The following is an 8454-nucleotide window of genomic DNA, read 5'->3' as shown; positions in this document are numbered from 1 at the left end:
AGCTAAAGAGGCAAAAATGACAAAGTGTGGTAGACAGTGTATGATTGTTTTAACTCAAGGTTCCCAAACTTTGCTGCATATTGGACTCACCCAGGAATTTTTAAAAATTACTGATGTCTGGCACCGACCGCAAGACATTCCGATATAATTAGTACTAGGTAAAAGCTCCTCGGGTGCTTTCAATGTGGAACAAAGTTTGGAAATTACTATTGGAACCCCATATACCTCTGTTTCTTAGGATGAGAGTAGCACTAATTACTTTTGTGGGAGTAGGAATGAAATCAGACCTTCCAACCATATTTAAAAATAAATTAGATGTTAATTTCTGAAGTTATTTTCCCCATGTGGGCTGGGAGATTTAAACCTTATGAACAGGCTGTTGAACTTAACTCTGACTATGTTTATAGTGTGCTTATTAATCCTTTTGTCAGCAGTTTTATAGATGGGCAAATGATGGTCACTCGAGACCCTTCCATAACTCCCTGCCTTCAATCATATATGATAATAATGACTACACACCACTGTAACTCAGAAGACATACTTGGTTTGTATATAGAGATTTCTCAATGCACAAACTGATGGGTTGACATGAGGGAAAGAGTGTGATGCCAACTTCCAGACATTCACACAAAGGAAAAAATAATCTAGGCTTTGCTGTGTTCAATGTAGTCATAAGGGACACTGACCTTTCTTACAAATTGCTAAATGCACACTGATCCCTAGAACTGTTAGTTCTCCAATATTTAAAAGGTTACACACCCCAAGAGATTATTCAGCCCTGATCTGACAGAGAATGCAAAAGCATTACTCTACTGCCAAAAGCCAATATATCTGAATTTCCAAAGAAGCATGCTTTGTAGGAGGATATGGGCTTTACTCCAGCTGCTTGTGTAATCTGAGAGCCAAAGGAAGATATGACTGTCAGAGAAGACACCTGACAAGTTCCAGAACCTCAGTTCATGGAAGAATTTCACAAGACTGACCAATTTATCAAAAGTGGCCAAATACTGCTGGCAGCAAGTAGTGCATCGTGGGCAAGTTGATGGGGTTCATTTGTGATGAAGTCAGGGTCCGAGCATCCTGCCACATAGTGGAGAGGTAAACAGAACCAGTAAGGCAATAATTAATACAAAGAAACAAGTAAATCTAGTGTCAGTGCTACCTAAAGTTTCACCTTTTTCATGGTAGGAAGAAAGGGAGCTTTAACTGTCTAAGGTATTTCAAGCTCTCAAAACACTTCCTCATTACTTATATTTTGAGAAAACTTTGGAAACATAAAATTATCTTTTAAAAACAACTAACACTTCTGTAGTATTTCTCATGACTGTGCTTTTGGTTCTTCATGCTTGCTTAGTTGATGATTTCATAACCAAAATACTCTAAGGATTACTGAAATTGTGCATTGTCTTTAATATTTTCTATTTTGGAAAAGTAATAGGACAACATGTGTTGGATTTGTTTTGCAGGATATAAATAAACCTGTCCTTGACATGGTAAAATATCAGGAAAACTAATACTTTAAGTTCATCAAGGGTGGTTCTTCCTTCAGGAGAACTTAATACGTGAAAATTGGTATTTACACAAATGTGAACATTTATTTTAGCTAAGCCTTCTTTGCTTTACAAGTTTCTCCAATAGGGCTGTTTCACTCCCAAGTTCCCTAGTACATTTAAGATGCCTGAACTGCAGATATTACACCAATACATAAATTCTCAATGAAGAAATATTGGTTCAAGGGAGGGAAACATATCGTCAAAGGTGAATGAAGCAATCAAAATTTCAGAGGGTATTAAATACCACAAACTACTTTTTTTGGTGTACTGCTTCAGGGACATTTAATTTATTTCACATAAACTGATTAATAAAAACTCAGTGTTTTTTTGCCCAGGATTAAGAATAGTAATTCTTTTACAAGTTACTTTGATCTCTCAAAGAGATCAAAGAGTTTATAGATTTCCCATTTAAATCAATAAATTGCATTTAATACTAGTGTTTTGAGTATGCGTTTTTCATTCATTCATCAAACTTAACTTTAGCCCCTAGCATGTCCAAGACACAATGACATCTGCTGGATGAAACCATGGTGAGCAAAACAAAGATAGGCCTTTCCTGTTCTCAAAGAGCTTACAGTTTAGTGAGTGAAGTAGAGAAAGAGTACACGAATTACTACAAGCTATTATAAGTATTCTGAAGGATAAGCACAAGGTGCTATGAACAGTATGTAGGGTACATGCCCTAGGCTAGGGATTCGGAAAGGGGGACCCAGAGAGAGCGACATCTGGGCTAAGACAGTGCTTTTAATAATACCAGCTACCATTTACTGACATTATGCTAAAAGTACTTTTAAAGTGTTAGCTCATTTAAGCCTCACAACTATCTATTGAATTAGGTACTTTGATTATCCTATTTTTTACTTGGGGAAACTGAGGCTTAGAAAGGCCAAGTAGCTTGTTAAAGGTAACCACAGCTAGGAAGTAACAGCCTGCAATTGAACCCAGATGCTCACTCCAGAATACGTATTGTATTCTTCACCATTAGTCATAGGGCCTCTCCAGAGAAAAGGATGAGACCAGTGAAGTAAGTGGAGGGAGGGAAAGAATGTTCAAGATGAGGAATAACTATGATCTCAAATGATTAAGAGTGTAGGTTGTAACAAATATGTGCATTTGACTAATCTAACTGAAACTAGAACTATCTCTTCCAGCAGACTCTAATTTCTGTAAGTCTCCTTTCAGATAAAATATTTGCAAAGACTGCCACCTAGTGGCAACAGGCAGGAGATAGCTTATGGGCTGGTATTACCGAACAGGTGTTTCCCGCTGCTTACTTGAGGATGCTGACTAATGAATTTCCCTGTCTACTGTGTGCACTCCCAAATTGTTTTTCCTAGAAATAAAATACATTAAGTTAAGTATGACAAAATCCAACACTTCTTTCAATTGAATTCATACACACACACACACACACACACACACACACACACACACACACACACGGAAAATTAGTGTGATAGTTTCAAGCCCTCAGAGAGAGACCTTAAGTTTTATCCCATTCCTCTATGACTTGGGCCAACTCAATTTGGGCAAACAGAATAGTGAGTAATATAAATCATGACTAGTGAAAATGTTTTATTCAGCAGTGAAGATTTGGGTCTACTGGATAAAGAGTCCCAATTAGAGGTACTATCAGAAAATAAAAGAAATATGTAATAGGTACTGGAAGGTAGGAAGTCAGAAACACCAACTACAGTCCTGTGGATAGTTGCAAAAATTAGGACTCTGGTGCTTTTTATATACATACATACATATATATATATATATCTTTAACTACAGTAGGTATTATTTCAGCAAGTAAAACCATAACTGATATAAACATAGTCTTAATTCTAACTGGCTTAGAAGCTGAAATCACCTTAAAAAGTCAGTTTAAGGGTGGCATGATGGCAATGTGAAGGGGGGCTAAGACAGAGATTATACACAGCTGGTCAAATCCTTATTTTCCTCCACTATCCACTAGGCCCCTTCATTTAGGACAAACCTTCCTTTCAGTTCAACCAGAGCATTTTACTCAAAGAGGCCATCACCAGATCTCTGGAACTTAGGAACATTCAGTTTTACTCTCATTTAACTTTAAAGGCCCTATCTCCAAATACAGTCATACTGGCAGTTGAGGCTTCAATGTATGAATTTGGGGGGGACACAATTTTGTCCATAATAAAGAGAGTTAACAAAATAGATTTTTCTAGCAGTCTCAGCGAAGAATCTCATTTTATCATATTGGCTTTGTTATGGGTTGAATGTGTCTCCCAAAAGTTCATATGTTGGAAACTTGATCCCCATTGTAACAGTGTTGAGAGTGGGTAAATCTAATTATGGTATTTGAAAGGCGGGTGTGGAATACACTAAAAAGCATACGTACTTCACAGGGCCCGGTTTTCCAAAGCCTTGCAGTTTCAAATATTGACCTTGCAGAGGACTGGAAATTTCCCTCAGGCTATAAGTCTCTAATGCAAGATAAAAATTGTGGCACAGCAGGTTGCTGGCTCAAAGACAGACTAGTTACTGATTGTTATGTAAAGATACTGAGAAATTGCTATAGGAAGGAATGTTTGCTAATATCAAACTGTTGTTGATAGGACCACTTAATTGCCTTACTGGAATGTCATCTGGCCTGTTTCACTGAAAGTTACCAGCCTACACTGTTAAACTATAACCCCACCTATGTCTCTTCCTGTAACTTCCTGGTCTGGGAAATAAATGCAGGAAGAGAACCTCAATTCGGCGTTAATTTCCCAAGGAAGGGATGGCTCTTGCTTGAGCGTCCCAAAGGGAGATTAACCACTTCGGGACCTCTCACTGCTCAGAAGAGATGGGCTTTGAGTAATCCTTTGCATCTCCATCACCCAGGGGAAGTAGGGTGACAAATCTGTGCGGGGCGAAGCAACGCAAAGCAACAGGTGGGGCCATTAGGAGGTGATTGGATTATGAGGACTATGCCCTTGTGAATAGATGAATATATTCATAGAGTAATGGGAAATGGATTATTATAGGTGGAGACAGTGGCTTTATAACGAGAACACATGAAAGCACTCTTGCCATTTTCGCCATGTGATACCCTTTTCACCACAGGACTTAGCACCAAGAAGGCCTTCACCAGATGTGCCCCCAGACCATGGACTTCCTAGCCTCCAAAACTGCAAGAAATAAATTTCAGTTCTTTATAAATTACTCAGTTTTGGGTATTCTGTTACAAGCATCAGAAAACAGATCAACACAGGCTTGGATTCAGTCACATGCCCATCTTTGAACCAATTACTATAACCAAGGTGATGGGATATCCTACAGCTGAAGGGTAAGATCAATTTCAAAGAGTCTACATGGCTGAAAATGAAGGAAAAGATGAATTACCCAGAGAATAATCAGAATACTTTGGGCAGGAAAAGGAGGAAAAAAATTGATGCTGAGAAGTTAACCAATAAATGTCCCCTATATTAGAATGGTGCCACCCTTTCTCTGAGTGAGTACTGCACCTATTTAGAGGGAAAAAGAGTATAGCAATAGGGCTCATTAAGAGTTGAAGCTGGTGCTATACATTGCAGATCCAGGAAAGACTGCACACTGGGTTTCATTATCATTGTTACTATTAAGTCAAATCCACCTGCCTGGTACAATTATTCATTTTGATTTTTTAATTATCACAGTGGGAGTTGTGACAATTCAGTCTCCTGATCTATTCTCATATAGCTCTTCTGTTTCTCTCGTTGGATCCTTGTTTTCCTCCTGTTCCATGGATTACAATCCCCAAAGTCCTGCACACAGCGCTCTCTTCTCTCTAAGCCTTTTTTCTTGACATCAACCATTCTCCAGGTTTCAGTGACTGCACCCTTGAGTGCCACTTCTAGAACTTCATCTACCAGCCTATCGTATGAATCATGGAATTTTATAAATTAATCCTGTTCTTATTTGCAGACTCTGTGTCTCAGAGTCCTGGGCTTGTTTTTGCTTGGCCCCAGCAAAGACTAGCCTGAAGCTCTATTTAATAACTTGAAGGAAAAAGAAAGTCTAACCTAACTTCTAAGTAAAAATTTATTGTTTGTTAAATGCCTCTTCCACTAAACCCTAAGTTCCTTGGGTACACATACTATTCACATGTAGTACCAAAAATAATCACTCAATAGGTTCATGTCAAAATATATACAGCTTTCAGTACAAAATAATATTCCTTTCTACACCATTTCTGATAACTAATCCCCTAATTTCAGCTAGAAGTGCCATAATAAAGGAATGATGACAAGTTAACCACAGCAGTCTATCCCAGTTTTGAACAGCTATACTATTAGGAGTTGTAAAGGGGTGAGAGGATTCTGTCTTTGTTGTTTCACAGAATATAAATTCCCTTTCTTTGTGTGGTGAATCCACTACTGTGTGAAGAAGCAAAGTCCCATCTCTCACTATGTAAACTTAAAATTATAGATACAAATTCTTTTCGCCCTGGCCTTTAGCATTTAGGGCACAGTACATGGGCCTTATCTGAGTATGGAGATCTGCATCTGGAGCTGTAAATCAGAAGCATAAAGTTATCTTAAGCAGTAGAGACCATCGAGAATTTATTTCACTTGTGACATCTAGTGTTCAGTGTGGTATCAGCACCACCCTATCCAGACTGTTCCTACAGAATGACCTTAATTATGATATAGGTAGCTTCTATGATTCTGCTAATGCTGCCCCCTCCCCTAGAAAGCTCCTCCTTAGCTCTGCCATCCTTCAAGGCATTGATTGAAATGACACATGCACCATGAAGTTTTAAACAAACATCCAGACAAAAGAGACTTCTCCCTTCACACAACTCCTTTAGCGTAGGGCATACACTATTCATAGGCATTTATGTACAGCCATGTAGTTATTTATATTTGTTTTCCTAAAATCCCCTACTGTATCGTGAGAAACTTCCAGACAATAGTCAAGTTTACCATATCTCTAAATTCTTTCCACTATACCTAGCACATTGTGGTCATACAATTAATAGTTTAAAATATATATTTAAAAAATAAAATTGGAAGAAACATTAATGACGTTGTAGGGTCTATCTACCCTTGTAAAAAAAAAGAGAGTAAAAAAGTTCAGATTGATTTTAGGTTACCTGATTTCAGCCAGGCATGACTGGCCTAGGATAGAACAGTAACTTCCTGACTCCTGAGTTGAGGAATCTTTGTTAAATAATAGGGAATATGGAATTTACTTCTTTTATCCAAGAGCATAGAATTAATTACAAATCAATGAGCACCTGGCTCATTTTGGCCCCCAGATGCATTTGCTAGGCTATACTGTTATTGCGAGAAACTTGAAGGCATCACTGTTTCCAGTCTTAAAAACCAGATCACGCCTTTATTGTCAGGCCTACTTCAGTCAGAAGTAGAAGTTGGCAAAGAAAACTGAGAATCGGAAAATAAGGACAGTTCCGCCTTCCAAGACATAAAGACTCAGTGAGAGAGATCAACTCTGTCAAATGTCAAGAGAAGTGAGGACCAAGTATTGACTACCAGATTTTGCAAGATAAAAATCACTGATGATCTTGACAAATCCATTTCATAGTATTCAAGGGTATCAAACCCTGGCTGAAGTGGGGAGAAAAAAGAAGAAAAGGTAAGCAAATGGAGATAGTGAATGTAACTCTTCTTCCTCAGGAATTTTGTTATAAAGGGAAGCAAACAAATGGGGTGGTAGCTGATTGAGGTCAAGGAGTTAATTTTTTTTTTTAGATGGAAGTCATTACAGCATGCTTATTTACTGATATGTAAGATCCAATAAAGAAGGAAAAAACTGATGGTGAAAAAGAGGGCATTAGAGCCAAGTCCTCAGATATGCTAGAAATGATGGACTCAAAAGCACAGCACGACCCATATAGTAGTTACTAGGACTCAGCATTGCTCATTAAATGTTGGCTATTATTATTTCTGATTGCTTAAATTTTTGAATAATGAATATGCGTCAGATTTACAAAACGTTATTACTTACACACACACACAAGAGCTTGGACTCTAGGATCAGACTGCATTAGTTCAAATTCTAGTTCTATCACTTGCACAAGACACTTTTCTTCTTGGGGCTTTGTTTTCCTTTGTGGAAAAAGAGAGGTAGTATTATCTACTTCATAAGGCTGCTTGCGGGCTTAAATGAGATAATCCGTGTAAAATTAAAACGGACTGGCACCTGGTGAAGACTCAAATGTTAACGCCATTATAATGGTAACTGTCATTCGGTCCTATAATAGTAACTGTGAAGCTGTCATATGATGCTTTGAGGCACCGTGACGCTGATTCAGATTCCTGGAACCATAAGACAGACACCAGAGGAAAGGACCCTCAGGGAGCGCACTGACCAATCCGCTGGCAGGTGTATGAGGCCGGCACAACGGTGCCCATGGTGAGTCTCCGCCGCCTAACCTAGCGACACCGTCCCTCTAGACGACACTGTCGTAAAACAACAAACCAACCAACCCCCCCAAATGCAGCAGCTAAGATACCTAGAAGTCAGCCAGGAAACCTACACTCCATAAAATTGACTGGCTGGCTGGACTAGCCTGCGTGCGCGCCTAAGCCCACGGCTCCCACTTGCACCTGCGTGGTCGCTGTAGGGGCGGGGCGCTCTGGTGGAGTCCCGTTTCTCCTCCTCGCGAGGCTTGGGCGGCACGTCTTGTGAGACTTGGGAGTTCTCGCGAGAACTGCATTCAAAAAGTCCTGGCGCTTACCCGTGGACTAGCTGAGTAAATGAACCGATGTCTCCGTGGTGAGGTGGAGTGAGTGTCGCGGATCTGGGAGCCCCTCAGTCTCATCACAAATGGTCGAATGCAGCAGGAGGGGAAAGTGGTGAGGAGAGAGGTAGGGGCCAGGGGCCTGGTGGGATGTGGGTGTGGAGAGGAGCGCTGGGGAAGAGTGAATAGGGGGCTAAGGAAACT

This window comes from Galeopterus variegatus, unplaced genomic scaffold, assembly GCF_000696425.1.
Source record: "Galeopterus variegatus unplaced genomic scaffold, G_variegatus-3.0.2 Scaffold4058, whole genome shotgun sequence".
Taxonomy (NCBI): Eukaryota; Metazoa; Chordata; class Mammalia; order Dermoptera; family Cynocephalidae; genus Galeopterus; species Galeopterus variegatus.
This window is presented reverse-complemented; position numbering follows the sequence as displayed.